General features: G+C 36.4%; 1 long non-coding RNA gene across 3 annotated transcripts in view; it reads right to left on the bottom strand.

Annotated features, from left to right (window-relative positions):
• The window catches only part of LOC134144594 (uncharacterized), a 54,363-nt gene that overhangs the window by 15,058 nt on the left and 16,828 nt on the right, over nt 1–22,477 (bottom strand). For all 3 annotated transcript variants that reach the window (XR_009959429.1, XR_009959427.1, XR_009959428.1), the window contains one exon: nt 20,397–20,555. This is a non-coding gene — a long non-coding RNA (uncharacterized LOC134144594). The remainder of the gene's footprint in view (nt 1–20,396; nt 20,556–22,477) is intronic.

Genomic DNA, 22,477 nt, shown 5'->3' with positions numbered 1-22,477 from the left:
ATCTCCAGAGATGCCTTTCAATGCCAGCTATTCTGTGATTCTGTGCTATGCTGTCTGTTGCAAGAAAACTCATCTCACTGCACCTTGGTAGTTTCTTCCAAGCTTACTGAAACCTCTTCTTGGATTGCTATACGTGCAGGTGTATTAGCACCAAAGGTGATCAGTTCTGTTGTACTTATGGTGTGTTTGTGACTAGCATTGGCAACAGTGATGGGAGGGCTGCAGCTGGAATATGTCTCTGTACTTAGAACTATTAATTGATAAAATTGAAGAAATTAGTAAATTCAGCAGATCTATTTCTAGTCAAATTCATTATTCTTTTCTGGACACCTTGAATCTCAGTATGTTTTATCTCTGTGAGCCAGTCTTTACTGATTAAGTAATGTCAAGAGAAACTCTAAATTGAAAGTTTTATAAAAATCCAACTTCAATGCAAATTTGAAGAAAACATGAGAAAGAGGGAGGAGTATGCAGGGGTTTATGCCATTTAGCTTAGGCAGGACATTTTACATAACTTTAAAATGTTGATTTGATACAACTTGATTAACTTACTGCAGAAATGGTATTCTGTTACCAGTGAACTCAGCGATGACTCTGAATATGAATCACTCTGTGTGGATTTTCTGTTTTATTTAAGAATAAAGTCATATTTAGATGGATGGATGGATTTGGAACACTGTTGCTTCATCTTTATCTCTAATTGAGATACTACCATGGATTGTAAAGCTCTGGAGTATAATGATTTGTCAGCACAGGACACAGAGTGGACCAATTTAATAGTTGCTGGAGGGGTTAGAATTTCAACAGCCTTTGATCAAATCTTTTTTAGGTCAGTAACATTTAGAGGTATAGAAAAAAAAATCAAGTAATTGGAGAGAAACCAGATAGTTTGTGGCTAATTTCGAAGAGAACAGATAATACTGTTGTGCAGTATCTTATTCTTTAAATGAGAAGGTCTTAAGATTTTATAAAGGATAGATTAATATTGATATCATGTTATGATTCACACTGTTTGGTGTGCAAACATGAGCCATCTTTTTATTTTTTCTGCACATGCTCAGCACTACCACTGAACCACTGTATCAGCAATTACCATGGTGAGTCAGTAGATGACAGCATTATGTATTCATTTGTTTTGTTTTTCACTGCAGAAAAAAAAATGTGCATGTCTGAAAAATCTGATTTCAAATATTCTAGAAGTAGCCACATTTATGAACAACATTGAAATAACTGGGGTGACTAAAGTGTCCTAAATATAAGCTGAACTCTCTTCATTCTCTTACTTTGTTTGTATAGGCTCCTCTTCACTTCTATTACCCTATTAACTGTTTGTTGATTTTTGAATTTCTTTACTGTTACATTCTGAGTGTTACATAGGTACACTACGTAAGAATTAAGCTGTGTGTTTACTTTACAGTGATAAAGGTAAAATACTGCAGATCTAACTAGGTAAATATTTTGTTCTTGTTTATTACAGCTGTGACTAGAGGCTCTGAATGAAATTGCTGAACATTTCATAGATATTGCAAGGGGGTAATGTCTGCCCCGAACTCTTTACAGCAAAAATAACCCAGACAGATAAAAGGTAAGAGTGGACACAATGCTGGGAAGTGACTTGGAGTCATCTTGTCAGACAGAGGTAGAACACAGAACAGCACCCACATCTGCTGGCTCTGAGCCTTGAAATCACACTACCTTATACAAGAAAGGGTTTTGTGTCCCAACAGTTTCTCTACATGTGTCATAATATTTGCTTATAATATATATTTTGTATATTAGAATAGTGTGTATCTATATATATATATAGTATGTGTTATATATTATATAATATATATAGATATTTCAAGAGGTCATTAGAAATTGTTATTAGTGCATTGCAATAAGAATAGGGGCTGGTGCTGTGGGTTTTTTGTTTGTTTGTTTGTTTTTCTCCTATTACCTTGAAGAGATTTAAACTTTTCTCAGCATCTTGCTGTCACTTGCTGGCTTAAGAATACTTGAGATTTTGGGAGAATCTATTCCATTTGGCAGAGATGTTTGAGTACATTCTTTAGGAACTGAACACTACAAAGTAGATGGCCTGCTCTTTAGGGGATCCTTCAATGAAGGAGTAACTGAAGGGACTACTGCCAAAGCAGCAATGTTTTGCTGAAAGGTTTTCAGAATAACATTTTTGGCTCTCTTATCTTCAGTGTAATACATGGACCAGAAACTTATTAATAAAAATCTGTCATTCCAGCAAAACATATTGGTGCCCATATTTCCCAAGGGCAGGTAAGTATTGCAAGGCTAATTAAAGCTTCATTTTTAATTGGGATGGATTTTTTTTGCTGGCAAGTCCATCAGGTAGATATAGTATCTGAGAAATAAATTAATATGGTTTTACTTGACCAAAGAATAACATCCTAAGCTACTTCATTTACTCTATATTATTTCCCAACGTATCCCAAAATAATCTTACAGAATAGTATGTCTTTTTGTGGTGGTAGAAGTAAGGAATTGGAGGATACCCAGTTGAAAAAGGACACTGCTCTACTGTCAACCATTTGTCACGGAATTCTTTCTGTAGATGATACATTTACTAACTGTGCTGAACTCTGCTCTGGACTCTTTAGCCACAGGTGTCACCTGCCATTTAGCAAGGTTTAAAACAATTCAGTTCAGGTGAAAATGAAAGTATGAATTAGTAAGGCACATCCCTCTGCATTTACAGGGTAAATGACAGGACAGAATGGCATCAGTGCGTGAACACAAAGCCTCTGCCTTTACTGAGCTCCATTTGCTTTCTCTCTAATGGTGAAGCAACTTGTAGACTCTTAGACTGACATAAAAATTCATATGCAGATGATCGTGGACTAGAACATAATGTGCTTCACCACCTGAGACACCTAATAGCCTAGAACTGCAACAGATGTGACAACTGCCTACATCCACTCTGTCTCTGAAGGTGAAAGGCACCTTAGGAAGAAGGCAAAAGCCCAGGCAGTTTCCCTGCCTTTCTCCCTTTTTATTTCTAGAGCAACGTATGAGAGGGATGAAAGTTCGGGATTTGGCAGCAAATATTTTGGAGCTACTGTTGACTATATAAGAGTGACAAGGAGTAGGGAGAGCCAGCTGGGCTGCTGCTAAGTTTTGTCAGAGTTAGAAAATACTGCAGTGCTGGAATGCAGGGTCAGCTGTCGCTGAGCTGGGGACAGGGAGTCGGGCTCGGCATTGTAGAGCATGCTCAGCTCTTCAGACTGTTGTACGCTCTTCTGTCCTGCATCCCCACATATACACACACACTAAAAATGCAGGTTGCTACAGTATGATGCATGACATTACATGACATTACATACATAACATGAGCATAGCCATTACAGTACTCACATTTGAAAAGGTATGCAAATTACAAGTTAAGCTTTCTGCTTATTCTGTTACTTTCCATATTCATTTATTGCTGCCAAGATGTAAAAATGAAATTAAATTCAAATGAAAAAAAATCAGTTACGTGTTCAAAAGCAACTAAAATTTTACACTATAATTTTGTGGTGCAAAGCTCAAAGTATTTTCGAAGAGTCTGAAATTGGGAAACCTGTGATTGTTTTAGTCTCTTAAATCTCTTGTAAATAAGAATTCTTGATGATGTTTCTATATTCAGGTTCACAAAAGAGAGAGACGAGTAAAAGTAACTGGTCACTTTTGAAAAATCTTGGCCTTCAAACGTAATATTCTTTCTTACAGCTGGCTCGGCTGAAAACATTTGATGTGCATCTCCATATTCCATATCTCTGCAGTGCATATGTTTTAAAGTTCCATAAGTCCAACACAGGAAGTGCCCTGTATGACACGTCATTTTTAAGGTAAGAAATGCTTGTGTGAAGAATTCAGTAAGTGTTTTGAACACAGGAGCTCTTCTTTAATGATCTATTACTATTTTCTGTAAAGTTTAAGTAATTTGCTTTTCTGAATCAAGCTATAAAGCTTTTAGCTATAGAATTGATCTCTCCATAAAACATATGTTGTATTCTAATGCTGTAATTACCTGAGGTCCGATCTTTGAACCCTTCAGGGCATGAGCAATCTTTACTCGAGCGTCTGATCTTACTGACTGAATGGAAGGAGTCATGTGACTAAAGCCTACTGCTAAAGCAGGTCTCTACTCAACTTTCCTAAATCACAGTTAATTTTCACATAGATAAGTGATTTAAGTGAAGGGTTAACAGCATTCTGTCTCTCTTAATTTGAGATTTGGAAGACAATTATAATTCAAAATGGTTTTACTAGCTGATGTTCCTTAGAAAAGACATATACGTAGCCTCGAGCTAGAAGTCCAACTTTGCTTTTAAATGCAAATATTTTAACAAGTATAACACACAGAAGCATGAACTATCAATTATTCCTACTGGGCATATGTAAAACATCTTGTTTATCACAAAGAGACCAAATTAGGCTAAAAATGTAAAATAAAAATTTGTAATTGAAATGTTGCCTGTTCTCCTTTGAAACTACCCATTGTACTTGGCAGTAGTAGCCTTCAGGTTATCTTGATGCATCTGAATTGACCGTTCAATGAGAAAAGATGGGAACCACCAGCACCTGCAGTCTATGGCATCTGTCATGCAATGACTTCTTACTGAGAATGGTGTTAGAACAGTGCACTGGTTAGAAACACTAGCCTGTCAGCTAAGAGTAAAGACATTAGTTTCTACCTATTTTCATTCTCTGCTCTTCTGTTGGTCAGTACAGACTGACAAGAGTAAAAGTTTCAGCTCAGGCAGAATGGATTTCTCAGCTTACTTGCAAACACAAGAATAGGCTCAGAACTCGGTGGGAGTTTTGAATGTGTTAACTTAAAGTAGATTTTAAATCCAGCTTTAATTACTTTACAGTGAAGACAGATCACCTATAAGCTTCAAGTTGGTTTAAATTTCTAATATCAATTTGATTCGGCCTAAATGAAGTCAAACATCTCCAGAAGAACACAGAAACAGAATCTCTTGTTTATCTCCATCCCCTAAAGACTGAAGAATTTAAGACAGATAATATAATAACCTAGAAAAAGCAAACAAGATTATTACTATCTTCTGCTTTTTTGAACCTTATGACTTTCCACTGTTCACACTGCATGTCTTTCCTCTGTCAGATCTATAGGTGGACTGTGTCCTCCAGGAGATTTTGTCATTTTGCAAATGTGATGGATGTTTTACTAAAATTTTTCTTTCCTCAAAGGAAAGCTGGTAGTTTTTGACTAAGAAATAATTGTATTGTTCATTATCTCCTTGTCATGTTTCATATGTGCTCATGCATGGTCCTGGGATTAATGTGAATGTTAACTAGGCATAAAACGTGGCTCAGTCTTATGACTCATACATGCTCTGAAAACATGCCCTGATAATACAGTTATTTTCCACTCCTGAATTGATTGTAATATCTCTGGAAATTCTCAGTGAAGTTAACATTACATCACAGCAGTCCATCTGTTATTCCTTTTTTCTTATATCTTCTGAATTCTTTTGCATCCAGAAGATTCAAATCCTTGATGGTTACCATACTGTTCTGCTTTGTCCTCTTTTATGGTCTTCCTGATCTGGAGTGATTCCAGAGCTCTCTACCATCTTTGCTGCTGTCAACCTTGGGGTTCTGTGTATCACCTCAGCCCTCCTGAGATGTTATTTCTAGAAGTCTGCCGATAGCATTTTTACCTTGGAATTCACAGCAGTTCATAATTTAATCTACTAGATGTTGACTAGATTGATAGAGATGATAGAGATACCAGTTTTACAACAAATTAGATATAAATATACTATTATTTAAAGATCTATTGTCTATATGACTTCAGTTTTATCTCCCTGTCCGCTTACTGATTGTTTTTGTGCTTTTTACAGCTCTGAATGTCAAAGCAAAATTTTCTTTCAGATACTTTTTTTTTTAATCTGGGCTACTTGCAATGAAAGGAAATTATCTGTACAAAAGGTTGGTCCTTCAAAGTTATAAAACTTTATTATTTTTTAACATACCTTCCACCCTACTACCACCTAGTTCCAGCAGTATAGGATTAAGGACAGTGATATTAATTGCAGAGGCACTTTCACTTGAACTCGTTAAGTGCATGAGAATCCCAATAATGTTCACTTCTGTTAAAATAACAATTCCTCTGTTAGGCGTTATCATTTTTATAAATTTTTCTAACATGGTACACAGCTGCAGAAACATTCACTCCTACAAATATGGACTTCTTGTTAGATTTTTTTGCTCTGGTCCTTCAACACAGTTTTCCCTGTTCAGTTAGGCTTACTAACTCCTGTGTCTCTCCCTCTGTTTCCTACTGCATATGAAGACCAAAAGAAAATGAAAACTAGTTGAGTATATTAAATGTGGATGAAGTATATATAAACAAGTGAAATGGTCAGGAGTTGTCCAAAAAGACACTGTTGCACATTACTATTTATCTATAGCACAATCAAAAAAGAAGGTTAATCTTACAGATACAGCATTCTTTACAGATACCTGCAAATTACATTTTATTCAGGCATCCTCTATTTAAATGCAGCAATGGTATCACCCAGCTTGCTCCGAGATCACTGCACAGTGTTGGAGGAAAGGATGGAAGGTGGGCGATGTAGGTGGGCAGAACTTGCCAGTGGTTATAAATACAAGCAATGCTTTAAAATACAACATCAGAAGAGAGTGATATGCAAACTGGCATCTTTTCTTGGATGAATAATTGCTACTGCACTAATAAAGTCTGCTCCAACTGCATGTAACTTAAGTGCAGCATGACACTGTTACAAAACAAAAATGCTACTTCTCTAGTCACCCCTCTTTATTTCAGGTTGGTCTTTTACCTCACCGTAACTTCAGAAAATGTGTCTTGGAAGAGGTTAGGTTAAATATGATGAGTATTAGTTAGTATACAGTCTTCTAAAAAAATCTGTTTTCATTAGCCCTGAGCTCATTCATTTTGTAGTCTTGTTTCCAATTTAGTGTCTCATTTAGCAGTTAGTAAAGTCCAGCAGTGGAACTCAGACCATCCCATTTGGAAGTCTCAAACTTAAAAGGGGGTAAAACAGTCCTCAGGTCTTCACATCTCAACTCAAAATCTCTCTTACATTTTGGTTTCTTGTGTTAGGATGGATGCACGCTACCTGAAGCAGTCAGTTGTTTCTTGTCTTTGTATTGCTTGATATATGATGAGCTTGGCTATTAGATTTCAATGTTCTACTAAAAATGGCTTCATTCGCCACAAAATGTGCTATCTACAAAGAAATAAATATGCTTTCTGCTGACTTCATCAGTGGCTACAGTTTGAGAAGCTGCTGTCAGTGTACTACAATAGAACTACTGTTTGCAAATAAAGCAAATTAAAATAAACATCTTTTATCACAAGAAAGTAATTAGTGTTGATTCGCAGATTCACTTGATTTTTCTTTCCTGACCTTGACTGTATCGTGATGGTTTTGTGCTTCCTTGGACAGTTTCTACTTGCATCTGCATCGATTAAACCTTGATCTCATTTATTATCTCAGGAAATGGTCTCAAGGTCACAGGGCTGGAAATTTAATTATGGTGGCAGTATATTAAGTGGCACATTTAAAGATGCTGAATCGTAGTAATTAATTTTTTGGATGGTAGTCTCTAGGGAACAGGTTTTCTCCACACTGGGTGTTTAGACATCCATCACGGCCATTCAGCTTGGCAGCTGTCTTTTAGCTTTAAACTGCATCATTATTCATCTTTTATGAGTGACTTTAAAAACACTAGACAACTATATTCTTTTTTTATTGTAATATATGTCTGCTGCTTGCATTGAGCTATACTTCACCTTTGCTATAAAACATTAACAGAGGTTGCTAGTAGCTACCTGGGCTGGCCTCTAAATTGAGACAACAATTACCCTTCGCTGACATCTAGTGTCAAGACATGAGATATGGCTGGAGTGCTGAATCCATTGGTCTGGAAATCCTGCACTTCCCCAGTGATTCAGGCTCATCCAAGAAGCTGCAGCATTGGACATAATTAGTGGACACGAGGGATTAACTTGGCACTCAGTGTTGACTTTGTAGCAGCGCTAGGTTATTGAATGAAATGCAGCACTGCCAAGGTCTTAAAAAGCTTGTAATGTTTAATGAAGGAATGGTCATTAAACTTACTGGATCAAATATTAGCCAAGATGGAACTGGGAGGTATTTAATAAAGAAGCCTGAAAATATGAACTAAATCACATATACTCATTTAAAAAGCTGGCTAAAGCCCAGCGTATCTGGAAATTGTTCATTGCTAGTTTAAGCTAGATGATATGATTTGGGGAAGTGGAACTGCAGGCAGCTTTTAGCTTTCTGTATAACTTCACAGAAAGCTTTTTCTACTGTAGTGTTTTTTGGGGTTTTTTTGTTTTTTTTTTTAATGAAACAAGTTCACACACTCTGCTGGGATTGCAGAGACATACTTTCTAGGGTGCGAGGCTATTATAGCACTCGTGGTGAACGATATTTACAGATATGAAGTGAGGTCTTTCATATTCTTTGTCAGGCTGAATCTTCCAGAGTAAAGATCAAAATATTAAACAGTGGGTTTTTAGAATATTACTACAAGAGTTGCTCCTCACATCAACATATTAAGCATGCAATTTTTACAGGCTGAGATGATGAAGAAAATCTCTTAAAACTATCGAGGCAGTCAGAAAATGGAATTAAATTTTAGGTACAGAATATAAGGTGCAGGATTCCACAGATATAGTTCTTCAGCAGTGAATGTCTTTGTACTGCTGGTACTTTATCTTCTCTTAAATTCTCTGCTGTGAGCCTATCTAGCTCTTTTTGGTATTTCGCCTTTCTGTACCTGCTTCTAAGGAGATCAATTAGACCTCCTGTTTGTACTATGTGTTTTGAAATTAGAATTATATGGTTGTGGTGGAGGTGTTTAAATAAGTTGTTTCTCTGCCATGGAACTGATGCAGACTGGTTTTCTTCATGCATGTCTTTTGACTGAATCTTATTTCACTGACCTAAAACTAGCACCATGACATGTTTGCTTGAAAAGTTACATCCTTTCATTTATATTACCTCAGACGTTTTATAGAAAGTATTAGTGAATGCTAAGCATGCCAATCCTCCAACCAAGGTGTGTCTTCCTATAGTTTCAAAACGAAAATAGCAAACGCAGTAACAAGCATATCATGAGAGAGGTAGAAGAGGGATCTATAAATACACAGAGGTATATGAACTGTCAAACAATGTAGCTATTCTCAAGGCTATGGTGTAAGAACAGCTAATAATTTTGACCAAGGCAATTCAATATTGTACAAGTCTACTTAGAAATGGAAATGAATGATCACACAGCAGCTGCTTACAGAACTGCATATGGAGCTTTAGAGCTGTCTAAATCTAGTATAATTTTTTAAAGTACTACATGGAAAGCAAAATGGAGAAAATGGCTGAATAAAGCCGTTCTGTTTTTCCACCAGGTGGGACACTCTTGAAGAAGGAATGTCAGGGCACGTGTGCTGGTGTAAGGCGATCGGACTGCTGCCTCTTTGTGCCCCCCACCACTTCCTGAAAGCGGATCTCTAGTCAGTAGGCTTCTCGGTCGTCCTTTGTGGTCTGCATTGGTGGCTTCTCTGCATGTATCCTGTAAGATTTGTTTTCCAGGATAAGGGGATGATATTTCACTTGTAGGATGCATATGAGATCAGAAGGGCTTAGAAGCAAGTGAAATGGGAGGAGGGTGTGTATCTAGCCAAGAGTCACTTCTAGCATGTGTTTTTGAAAGTATATATATGTATCTTGCAAGAACGGGAATAAGGTGTCCGGAGGACTTCTGTGGATCATCATGGTTGTCTTGTCAGTTGTCCTAATCTACTCACACTTTATTAAAATTGGATAAACTGCATGTTTATATGGATGTGCAAACCAAAAGCACATCAGTGCTAGACAAACGTGCAAGAACAGGAGAGTCAAAATGGTTAAATTTTTCCCCATACGTTTCTGAAGAAACCCCTTTGTTTAATATCCACTGGATGTTGTGAAGAAAGATACATATGAAAATACAAAAAATAATGTAGAATTTTAATATTTAATGGAGGATTATGATTGAAGCTCAGTAAATACCAAAAAAAATTAAAAAGAGCGATATGTGGATAGTCTTGTTAACCTTAACTCTTTCAGTTCTTGTATCCCACTTAATAAAGAATATTTAGATGGCTGAGCTGTTATTCTCCATGATATTGCTGAAGCCAAAAGTGACCTGAATATATCTGCATGCAAGTATTCTCATCAGGATGTAGGTACGTAAGTATTCTCACCAGAGTGAGTAGTAGCCAATTGGAAGTTTAAATTTTGGAACATGAAGAAAGCAGAGAAAATCATGCATAGCTTAGGTAACCGCTGTCTGAAGGATGATTGCCTGCCATCGATAATAAATAATCCAAAGGTTAAAACAAGCTCATGCAAATGATTAGGTGAGCAGCTGTGCAAAATACATGAAAGAATAAAAGAAAAAGTCATTAATGATCATTTTAAAAGAGGCTAGTGGTATCAAATTAAGTATTCATTGTGAATTGGTTCCTTAACTGTAGTCATGACATATATTTTCTATCTGTATTATCTTACCATCAGATTAGGTCACTGGCGTTTTTGTTAAGATTAAGATAGCAAACGTTGCTACTTTTTTTTCTGGAATAATGTAATGTGTGAAAGGCAAAATTAGGCTTTTCCTGTGTCTTTTTAGGTCAACAAGTTCAATCAAAAACTTTCATAGTTCGTGTCTGGAGGCTGGTTTGCCTAAAATACTAAAGCAGAAGGGCAGTAGTGAGAGAAAATGTTCACATTTTTCCTCCTTTTCTGTAAGATAGACTTGCATATGTGTGGTCTTTTAGAATTTCTCCTACTACAAGTTTGTATTTATAAAACCAAACATAGGCGGTTGGATTCAAGCTGTGTTTTATCTGAATCCTCAATTGTTATATGTTAGTAGACTTTCCCCTTTTGAACCGTCTCTTATTGTCATTTAAAACCGTGCTATTCTTGTAATGACTTTTTGCAAATGTAAAATCTTGTTTGAGTAAAAATTTCCTTAAAATGTTATATAAAACAGTATGCATGTTTCACTTTTTTTCCAGTTCTGAATCGCACAGTTTTCATCCATTTTAGTGCAAGTTTCCTTCCTAAGAGGTATGAAATAATTGTATTTCTTTTAAATTTTCACATACAAGAACTGGCTTTCAGAACTGCTCACATGACTAATATCCTCATAACCATCCACCCTGAACTACACTCAACTTTTCTAAATGAGATTTTATTGGAACTGATTATGATTAAATAAATGGGTGACTTCACTAATGTATAATACACTTTTCAATTATAGAGTGTGTATGATAATTTACATTTCTTGTTTGATAGTATGATATTTATGTGACACATTCTAGATGAGATCTGCTGCTGTTTATATAATGGCCTTACTTTTCTCTTAAATGAAATCTGCTTTCCAACTCCTTCTATATCCTTTAATATCTTGAATAAACCAAGACATTAAAACTCCACTTAGTTTATCATTCAGTTGAATGAGCCAGTGGCTAAATTCTAATCCCAAACTTTTTTGCCCAGAGGAGCACAGTTATGTTTTCAGCTTAACATATGTACGTAATGTAGATTGGAATAGGAATTGTCCCCAGTTACATGACTGCAGAATTGAGCAACCATTATCAAATTGACAGCTGAGAGAGTGATAAAGAAATAATGGCATTTGATAAAGAAATAACAATTTTATCTTTTTTTCCAGTAAATCTTATTTGTGCCTCTTGGCTTAACAGTTTTCTTTACATTTAGAGTATTGAATTTTGTAGGATGCACAGCAGATTTTTATATATGCAGAAATTAAAGCATCTTCCCAGGCAGAAGACCTGTGCATGGCAAGAAAGAAAAGGTATCTCTTAAGACATATCTTTCCCGTACCTTTTTTTTTTTTTTTTTAATAATAACCTAGATATCTTTTCATCTCATGTCAGCACCAGAGAGCAGTGTTCCATTGGAAAAGAGAATCTGTCTATCATATGTCATTACAGTGTATCATTAAACAACTTATAAATTCCTTTGGATAAGAAAAGAAAGCTCAGATGAAAATCGTGTTTCATGTCTGTAAGCTCTAGTAATTCAAGAATTTTGAGAACACTCATGTTAAATGGCTTATTTTCAAAGTGAGCAAGAAACTGGAGGAATAAATTTTCCTAAGTTAGCCTAAGTCATTCATTCTTGGCACAATCTCACTGGGGTTAGAATGAGGCTGGCCCTGGGTTAACTGGTAGTGGCATTTTAATGTGGAGTGGACATTGAAATTTGGAGGGTCAGGAGTTTGTTACTAAAACATAATTCTAGGTACTGCTTCCATAAAACATGTTTTATAAAATAATCATTTATTCCACTTAATATTTTTGTTGTGCAGAAATTTCTGCCATAGGTTTGTACCTTGTAAAAACATGAGTTGATGAGCAACTTGCATGGCCTTTGTCAAGTTACTGAGTTATATTAATACCCGATTGCAGCCTACTGTTTTATTTGGACGGTATTTCTAAGCTATTGATAGATATATTGATGATACTGGCAGATGAATAAACTGGCAGTTTTAGACTGAAGTTTGCAATTATTTTCCTTATGTGAAATTCACTTTTCCCACTACATTCCACCATAAAAGGTTTATTAGCTCAAGAATTCACCATAATTAGTTTTAATTAAGATCTCTGTGTCATAATTTTTGTGAAGGAGGGGGGAATAAGTTAGATAGTTGGAGGCCTTCTATGCATCTAACTGGCACAGTGTATTTAGAATGGGCGTTATCCCCTTTCCCTGTCTGAAAGGTCCCAAAAGTGTAAGGGAAAGGCAGAGAGCCAAAGGACTGTCCTTGTCTTAACTGTGCTGAAACACACGCGAGAGCTACACACTTGCCAGTTCCTGAGGTTTTTTCACAGTGGGATTTGAGAAGGGAAGAGGGAGTCTACAAAATTTGGCTGAGCTACAAGGGAGGGAGAATTGAGGGGATAACTGTGCTACGAAATGTTGTTGCGGGGGTAATTTCTATCTGAACGCTGGTGGCTTTGGGCAGTTGCCTGCAGCCTGGTGACAAGCTCTGTGCCTTCTAGTTTCTCTAACTGGCAGAGAGGAAAGGCATGAACATGTCTCTGTGATAACAAGGCTTTTAAGTAAGATGCTGTGTCTATAGAGAAATGTCATGCAGCACATGTCAGTAAGGAGGAAAAAACTTTCTGGAGCAGTGTGGAGGCCATGCCATTATGTTGGCAAATCCCTCACCTTAAGATCAAGGAATGTCTTACAGAAAGAAGGAACTCCAAGCTCCTCTGGTATGATGGATGAATGTTGCCCTTCAGAGTTGTTGGTTTTTTTTTTTTTTTTTTTTGTTTTTTGTTTTTTAATAAACAAACTAGGCTGTGGTTTGAAAAGCCCTAAAGGAAGAAGCTTACAGAGAAGCCTGAATCTCATCTTTGGTCTCTTGTTGCTAGGAAAATCAAGTTCCAAAAAAGCTACCCAGTCTCTCATGCATGCTGCAGTTTGAACAGTTAGAAATGGCAGCTCAGGATCATGCAAGTATTTTCACCTGGATTAACCTAAATTCCTGTGAAGGTATTTGAAAGTATGGAACAATGTGAATAACCTGCCCAAGTATACTATGCAATGGACTGAATTGTATGTCCTTTGTAATTAAATTGTGTACTATACTATACTGAAACATACAGTTATCTGTATTAAGAAATAAAGTATTGTTAAAAGACAGCCAAAATGTCAAAGGTGTACGGAACAAAAAGGTTTGGGCACGAATTTATATTCCACAAAAGACTGTTCATTTTCTTGGAGCGTTGAACAGCAGTGCTTCAGAGTATGGACAGGCCCTCGTGTCCACTGCATTCACTATGCTTACAGTTTGCCTTATTATACTTAGAGTTTCTATCTTGACAATGATATAGAGTCATAGAATCATAGGATAACGCAAGCTGGAAGGGTTGCCTGGAGGTCTCTAGTGTACTCTCCTGACCAAAGTAGGGTCAGCCACTAGAATCAGACCAGGTTACCCAGAGCTTTGCCCAGTTGGGTCTTGAAAACTTCCAAGGAATTTCCTGAATCTTCTTTTCCCACCCTTTGATGCTTTTCTATTATTGCTTATTTTTTCTCTAACCTATGATGTTTTATTTGTGTGTATTAGGGATCATCTATGCTGAACCATGAAAGCCGGAGGAAGCAGGCCCAGGCACTTGCAGTGTGGGGTAACTGTACCTGTGCATGCTGTTGCACTTAAGATCTGTGACTTGAATCTTTTTTTTCCCCCTGTCTTGCTTTCTGCCTGTCTGTCTATCTCTCTCTAAGCAAGTTCATTTCCTATTAGTGGCAAACTACTGTAGAAAAATGGACCATAAACTGAAACCCATATGAGACAAAACAGCTATATGAATCTTAAAAATATAAACATAATTCTCTACTTTAACAAGACACCATTTCCTATTTAAGTTGCAACCTGTTCTGATTATTTAAGACAGATTTCAGTGTGCATTTTCCATGTGTCTCAGTAACCAGGAGTGTGTTTGTTCCAAAATCATCCATTATAGCTAAACATGAAAGCATGTGTATTTGATATATATTGAGCTTGGACTTCTTGTACTGAAATAAAATAGAAATAATCACAAGAAGTAAAGAGTGAAATAACTATAAATGCTGAGTTCACAGAATACATTATTAACTGAGTATTAGTACATATATTCGTTGGGACACATAGGCAATTGTATACATACTAAATAATTCTGAGTTTAGGATAGAGCACAAAATAATTCAGCATATTTCAGGCTAGATGGTATGACCTGTTTTGTTTTCTTTTAAAATCATGATTCATTCATGAATCAGTGAGTATCTGTTCTTAGATTTTAGCAATCTATTAAAAAGCATTTAGGAAAAATTATTCTAAATGGAGGATTACTGATGACCTGTTGTCATTCTCTTCTAAATTGCTGTATGTATATATGTGTGTGTGTGTGTGTGTGTTTGTGTGTGTGTGTGTGTATAGATGCATAAAAATATGTATGTATGTATGTATGTTTGTTTGTTTTTAAGGGAAGGATGAAGCCTTTCCTGTCCTTTTACGTTTCCTTTCACAAAATTCAAAGTGCAGTTGTTTTGCCTCATGGACGTTTTAGTTTTGTTCTTGTTGTTCAAAGGATAGTTGCTTCTCCATAAAAATAACGTCTTTTGTAGCCTATGTTAGTTACACTCTGTAAGTACTTTCCAAGGAACAATCAAAAAGAAATCTGCTTCAAACTGCAATTCTTGCATTCAGGCATGATCATGCAAACAGCCAAGTAGAATTTATTTAACCTTCAGCCAGCTACTCAACCACGTTGAAATTATAGATAGCACATCAGTAATGATCAAGATGAAGAGGCTAAATGAGGAGGTGCTTTTCTTTTTCTTCCTCTTATTTATTTATTTTTTATAAGAGAGACATTGAGCTGATAACAAGACTTGAAATGCCATGTCAGCTCAGCTAACATGGTCAAGGAGCTCAGCTGTAGAAGGGAAATAAAACTGTTAAGTTATGACTGCCCTCCAATCAGTCACAGGGGTAATGATGTTTGGCTTTAGTCAGGTTATATGTCAGTAAATATACATCTCTCAGACAGCCTCTAAGAGAGCTTTAAGCTCATGCTTACTGTTTTATACAGATAGGGGTCGGATGCTGATATATAGTGGTCATAGGCCACTGAAATAAATTTCTCAACATTCAGCAGATAAAGTTAATCTCAATAGAGGAGGATATGAGTGTAGTTTTGATAGAACATTCATTTTATTGACAGTGATAGGGCATTTTTTTTCTCTGTTAGGTGTTGTGCAAATCACTCAAATGCAGGGTTTTTCCTCTGCCTTGCTTCTAAATTTATTACTACCTGAAGAGAGAAAATTATAGCTAGTCTTTAGAACATAGCCACAGCAAGCTCAAAATTCAAATTCTTACTTAAAAAAAAAAAAAATCTAGGCCTATACACTGCATTTTGTTCACCTGCCCTGCTCACAGGAGCACGAGTGAGATTCAAAGGTGAGAAAACCTTAGAATTCCAAATTCTTCCAAACATGGGAAATCCTAAATGTCATCCATTTCTCATTTGAGTGATTGTGTGAACTCTGTATCAGGAGTTAAGGACTGAGGCAAGACCATATCAAAATAGACTCTCTAGATTTATAGCACTATGAATGAAATTCTTATTGTAGATTTAGCAAAGTATTATTTTATCACAATTTTTTCATAATATTATTTTAAATTTCCACGTAAGCTTACTACTAAGGAATTCTGATCTATTTCCAAATACTAGATTGCAGCTTCCCTTCCACAGATTGGCATTAGTAATTAAATTCCACTAAGTCGTTCAACAACATTTGAGAGTTAAGCTGCACTACCCTATTCAGCTCTTTTTAATAACATACATTTGGTCGTTACAAAAAACAGAAGGGCAGAAGGTCCCATTATGCAGGTCTCTGCTCTTACTAATAGCTAGTGTTACCATTCCACAGAGTAAGAAAGTATAGAAATACGTCTTGCGCTGTCCAGGATTGCAGGTGAAAATTGTTCATGAACAGTAGATTGTATATCATACTTCAATGTTAAGCTTGTTTTGTTTCTTCAAAAAATTATCATAGCCTATAGTATGGCAGAGTGACTTTTTTCTTTGTAAGTCTTTAGTCTATGTACTGGGTAATTTGGCAAAAAGATCTGATTATTACTAAATATATAAGTGCTCATTTGAACAAAAGTAACCCAAAAGACTCTTAAAAACACTACCTTCAGCTGAACTGTGCTGAAAGCATAAAACATGCAACCTAGTATCTATAAAAAGCCTTAGCTCAGGATTATACTAGCAAGCCCAGGACAGATACAGGGAGGAGAAGCCTGGATCTAAGCCTAGTGAGGAAGGAGCCACCTATAAGAATGAATATGCAGCTCCCAGGAAAACAGCAGCACCAAACTAGGTTGGTCTGTATCTTAATGAACTGCTTCCAGTGCAGACCTCCTTGAACTTAAACTGGAGAAATAACTTGCTCAGTTCACAGCTGCTGAAAGCTGGTCTGTCCTAATACACTTCCTCGGGCTATTTATGAAGACTGGTGTAAGGTATCAGCTAACACTTGATTTATTGTTTTTAGTGTTAACAAAGGTCCTTCTGTTGGACAAACTGTGGCTGAGCAGAGGCCCTGAAAGCAACTATCTGTCCATCAGGCCAGAATCCATGCAGGAAGGCGCTCTCCTGGACTTTATAACTGGAAGAGTGTTCCTGATGAACAGTCCTTTGACAATAATAAGAAACAAAGCCTCAAGCGATCCAGGTAAGACCAAGTTCACTGACAGTGAAAGCATGGTGCAAGCACTGTTTTTAGGACTGATAAAAGTTCACAAAGTGTATGTATAAGTCATTTGCTGAGAATTTAACTTAATGTGATGCTGAATTTAGTCTTCATTATACTTCTGGATGCTGTGATTATCATCATACGTATACCAGCCACAGTGTTTAATTAAATAAACAAATGTTAACCTGTTAATTTTTATGACTTAAATTCTGGATTGCTTCTCTGAGAGCCCTGGCCTGCTGTCCATGCTCCAGTCGATTTCACTGGAAGACAGCTTTCACAGTGCTGCCTTTTCTTAAGCTTTCTGGCTCTTTTGTTCTAACACCTGAAAGCTGCCTGCCTAAAGTCCTCAGTAGAAGATATGCAAGATGGGTACAGAATGAGTAAAAAAACTGGTAGGCAGAGGAAACAGGCTACTGCTCTTTGAGTTTTACCATGTCTTTATACATGTATTTCCAGTGGGGGAGTCCATTGGAATTTGGCCTAAAATTCCATTAAGTAAAAACTGCAGTTTTTCCATGCACAAAAATGTCTTGGATTATTTGTCTTTTAAATACATGCCAGAATTCCTTGAAGTTGCTTCAAACAGTTCTGCTAATAACCTTGGCTGTTTCCTACGGCCAGGTCCTTGGATCTTACAAATTTTCTGCAACTGAACAAGGATGAAGTGATGGTAACAGTACCTGCAAAGTCCTCCAGTGACTAAAAATGGTCCTGACTTGATAGAGAGATGCATTACTAATGTGTGCATGCCTTTGTGTCTTCAAGCATAACTATAATTGCACTGAAATGGTTATGTAAAATGAAAGCAGTTCACAGAATTTCATGAAGAATAATTACCTGCCTTTTTCTTTGTTGTCTTCCTTTTATGTCATACAGGTTGAACTAAAATTGTTGTATTCTATTAGCTTTGGACTGTTTTAAAGTGGACTAACAAATCTAGCTGCATGATCAGTCAGGTAAATTGATACGAGAGGCACTTAAAGTGGAGGACTAGTGACAATGTCCACTACTTTCTCCTAATTTAAATTGAATGAAAATATCCTGTTCTTCAATTATAAACTAGGCAAGGTAAGAGGCATTAATGTAAGCCGGCAAGACCCACATCCATCTGATTTCCACTAAGGAAAAACACAGTGAATCAAAGATTTAAGGAAGTTATCACTTTGGTATAGCAGTAGACACTAACCTATTCATGTATTGATGAACATCTGTGACTTGTGAGTTATTGGTGTATTTACTGCTCCTTAAATAGCTTGTTACTCCCTTGTTGCTTTTTTTAAAATGGCCTTTAAAATAGAAGCCATCACCGTTAGTCAGCTATATTTTAAAATGTAGATGGTGAACATACTGGCTTTCTGAAGACGTGTTTCCCTTACACATCTAATTATCAATTTCAAATACCAAATAACAGATTCTGAATCACATTAAGATGTTTTTATTAACTTTTAAAGAAAATATATTTACATCTCAGGCAAAATTATAGTTTTTCAATAGTTCATGAAACATATTTCATGTACTTTGTCATATACAGTAGTACTGACAGATGAAAAAATGATTATTACCTCTACAGAAGAAAGTTTCCCATCTTATTAATAGTAAAGAAAGTTTCCCATTTTATTAATGATGCTTGAAAATAATATTCTGTATTGGATGTACAAAAATAATTTTTTATTTATGATGTAATTTGTAGATATAGTACACAAAATGGACATTAGGCTCTGATAAATGCACTGTCACTGTTTTCTCCACTAGTAAAGAAATGGCATTTTTTCAAAAGCATTCCTATTAGTACTACTTAACAATTTTGGATTTTTTTTCTGTTGGAAACTCTGACCTTTATGGGAGGGTGGAGAATATTTATTCTGAAAAGTATGAAAAGACATATTTCTTCCCTAATGAATTTTTTATTAAGACTATGTTTCAAGTTGGTATATAATGTTTTGATTTCATCTTTATTTTTAAATTGCTTCTTTTGATAACTGCCAATATGGTTTTGAAATAGATATTCTAATTGATAGTAGCATACAAATTGAATGAACTGAATAGCTTCCAACTAGCCTGACTACCCCAGGAAACATGTACTATAGTTTCTGGATCTTGTATCTTACCTTTTTAGGAACAGGAGACTCAGGTATGCCAAAAGTAGTCTTAGAACCTCAGTCTCCCATTCATCTTACTAAGGACAAAATTTGGAATCTCCCCCATACACTGCTCTATATTTCCTCTGCTCCTTCACTCTACATTTGTGTAATTCACCACCTCAGCCCAGTCTGGAGAGGGGGAGGAAGGTTATTGTTTCCAGGAATTGATTCCAGGAATCCTTGCACCATGGTTCCCAGGTCTGGGAAAACTTCTGCCTGCCTTTTTCATGGAGGGACTTCAGTAATGACAGTGGTCATTAAAGGAAATGATCTTTCTATTTCCTGTTTCCAGTGATGGTTGTGACCGGCTGTGCTCCTGTTTATATGTTTCACACACTTCATGAATCTGTTACCTGTATGACTGCTACAGGAAGAAAGAAGGAGAAGCAGTGGCCCATGCTGCTGCTGCTAACAGCTTCCATTCCCAATACAGCTTTGGGATTGACCCCCCCCACCACCACCATTGTCACCTTAGCCAGATGTCCCATAAAAAAGACAAAGAGTAAAGGAAGATGTCCTTGTTCCCTGCCTCTTTCCACCAGCAGGCTGTTCTCTCTTCCAAAACAGCCCCCTAAAAATTGCAAAATTGTATCTTTGAGTGCCAAGGACTTGACAGTGTGTTTCTTCAGGAGCTGAGTCATATTTTCAAGGTGAAAGCACTCACTCAATAAATTCCTGCAGGAAATGTGCGCAATACAAACAGTGAAGCCAGCTTATACCAACTCATCAAAATTTCTTCCAGGAAGACAAACTTGAAACAGAGGTGATTACTCAGGTCAGACTAGAACACCTAATGCTCCTCTGGGTGTTTGTAGATAGTCTTATCCTAAACCCTAATAAAAACATGCACCCTAGGATCAGACCGAGAACATCAAACATTTACCTTTTTTAGTAGCTTGGATTCTTGTGCATATCCCAGTATGAATAGAGGCTTTGATACCAGTCTTGACCCGGGGGCCAGAAAAGGGAGTATCAGGTGACTGTGGACAGTATCAGGGAGATTATAGACGTACAACTTCTGGAGGGTGTCCTTCATTTAAATCTGCAATGAAAACAAAGTGAACTGCTGGAGAACATCTGTGCTTTTTACTTTTACATTCTTTGGACTCACTAGTGACTCTTTCTTTCATGAGCTGTCACCTGGTATCCTCACTTCCTGGCTGGACCACCAGCACTTGAAATAGCCTGTTGTAGCTGCCCTCTGAGAGCTGTAGCTGGCCTGCATGTAACACTATGGTTTCAATAAAAATAAATTAATGTTTCCTAATGGAATAATACTTCTGAAAACTTACGGCAGCAGCTCTAATGCTGCAATAGCCTAGCACCATTCTCTCCCTTGAGTCAGTTATTGACTTAATTAGAAGAAAAGTCAGCCTAATACCGAGCAGTTTTGGAAATCCCAGCCTAATTGCATAACTATAGGCTCTGCTATTTTTATTACAGGCAATTCCCTTTAATGTAATGTGCCTTTATTTGCTAGGGTTTTGATTTAATGTTGATAAAACATTGGTTTGAGTCTATAAATGCATGACCACATTTTTTTTTACTATTATTAATTTCTTGATGGAATTTCTGTACGGCATTACTATTTTCTGTAGTGTTATGAAATCAATATGAGGAACCAATGTTTTCTCATAGATATCAGGATACTGAAACAAAATTCTCTCAAGTCTGATAAACTTACTGTCAGGTAGCATTTATACAAGTGTTCAACAAGCACACGTTTTTAAACAAGATTATTAATTGGACAGTATTTAATAATTTTTAGAACTGTGCTACATGCATCTATCGGATATTTTTTTCCACCCATTACATAATTAAGAGGCTCTTGAAAGTTAAAGAACTAGGCTATTTAGATGATACCGATTTGTAAAACCAAGATGGCTGGATTTGCTTCGCATTTCAGAGCACGAGAAACATTCAGACAAAAAACTTTCTTAAGTTTAAAATCAGTTTGTTTTTGACAAAATATGTCAGAGACTATTTAATCTATCTTCTATAGCGTTTTCATTTTTAAGATTTAGAGTTGGGCGCAGAGACTGTAATTTTCATAGTACAGCTGTTATTTTCACTAAATGCTGATCCCAGTCCTAAGAGAAAATGATTATATCATCATTATAAACATAGCAGGTTTTACCTTTTAAATCTGCCAGAAGAATTTTTATGAGTCTCTGAAATGTTGAAGAAGCTTTTTTAGCTTAGATGGCATTAACTAGTCTATATTCACTACAAAAGGATTTTTAATTTCATTTTCTAATGACGAATTTCTATTCAGAGGATGCTCTAATGCTCTGGGCTTGTATAGCACTTTTAAAGCGAAGTTTTTAAGATTTCACATATAACGAATGATGTCTGATAAGCTTTTTGATGCAACTGTCATCTCATATGAAACAACCCCACCTGTTACCAGGAAACCCATAGTAAAATGAACTCCTTTATATATAAAACTGAGTATGAACTGAGAGTCTGTCTTTCTGGACTATAAATAGGTGTGAAATTATTCAGGTGCTTTCCATATCATCATTATACATTAACTTTCACCTAGTAAGACCTATTTCAGGAAAGCACTTACGTATTTCAAGCTACTGAATTCAATAAGCACATGATTAAGAGCTTTCCTGAAGAGTGACCCTAATTATTATTCTTATGATTTAAATAAGGTCTATTATATCTGCACGCCTACTTAACTTTGGGAACAAAGATTCAGCTTTTCAAATTACCATGTTAGAGGTTCATATTTTCCTCATTTGATATACTAAGTTACCTTCAAGTAAGGAGGAGCATTACTAACAAGACACTGTTTTTGAGCAGTTTGTCAGAAACTAGTGTGTTTTCCTTCTCTTTCCCTCCTGGTCAGGTATAAAAAGTATTAAGTTAAAGGGTTCTGAATTTGCTATTTCAAGCATACACATTTTACTCAGCCAGTTTGACTGTTCTTGTATTTAATATTTGATCAGTGTCTGG

The sequence above is a fragment of the Rhea pennata genome, chromosome 10 (assembly GCF_028389875.1).
Source record: "Rhea pennata isolate bPtePen1 chromosome 10, bPtePen1.pri, whole genome shotgun sequence".
Lineage (NCBI taxonomy): Eukaryota > Metazoa > Chordata > Aves > Rheiformes > Rheidae > Rhea > Rhea pennata.
Note: the sequence above shows the minus strand (reverse complement) of the source record. Positions and strands in the feature narration are given on the sequence as shown.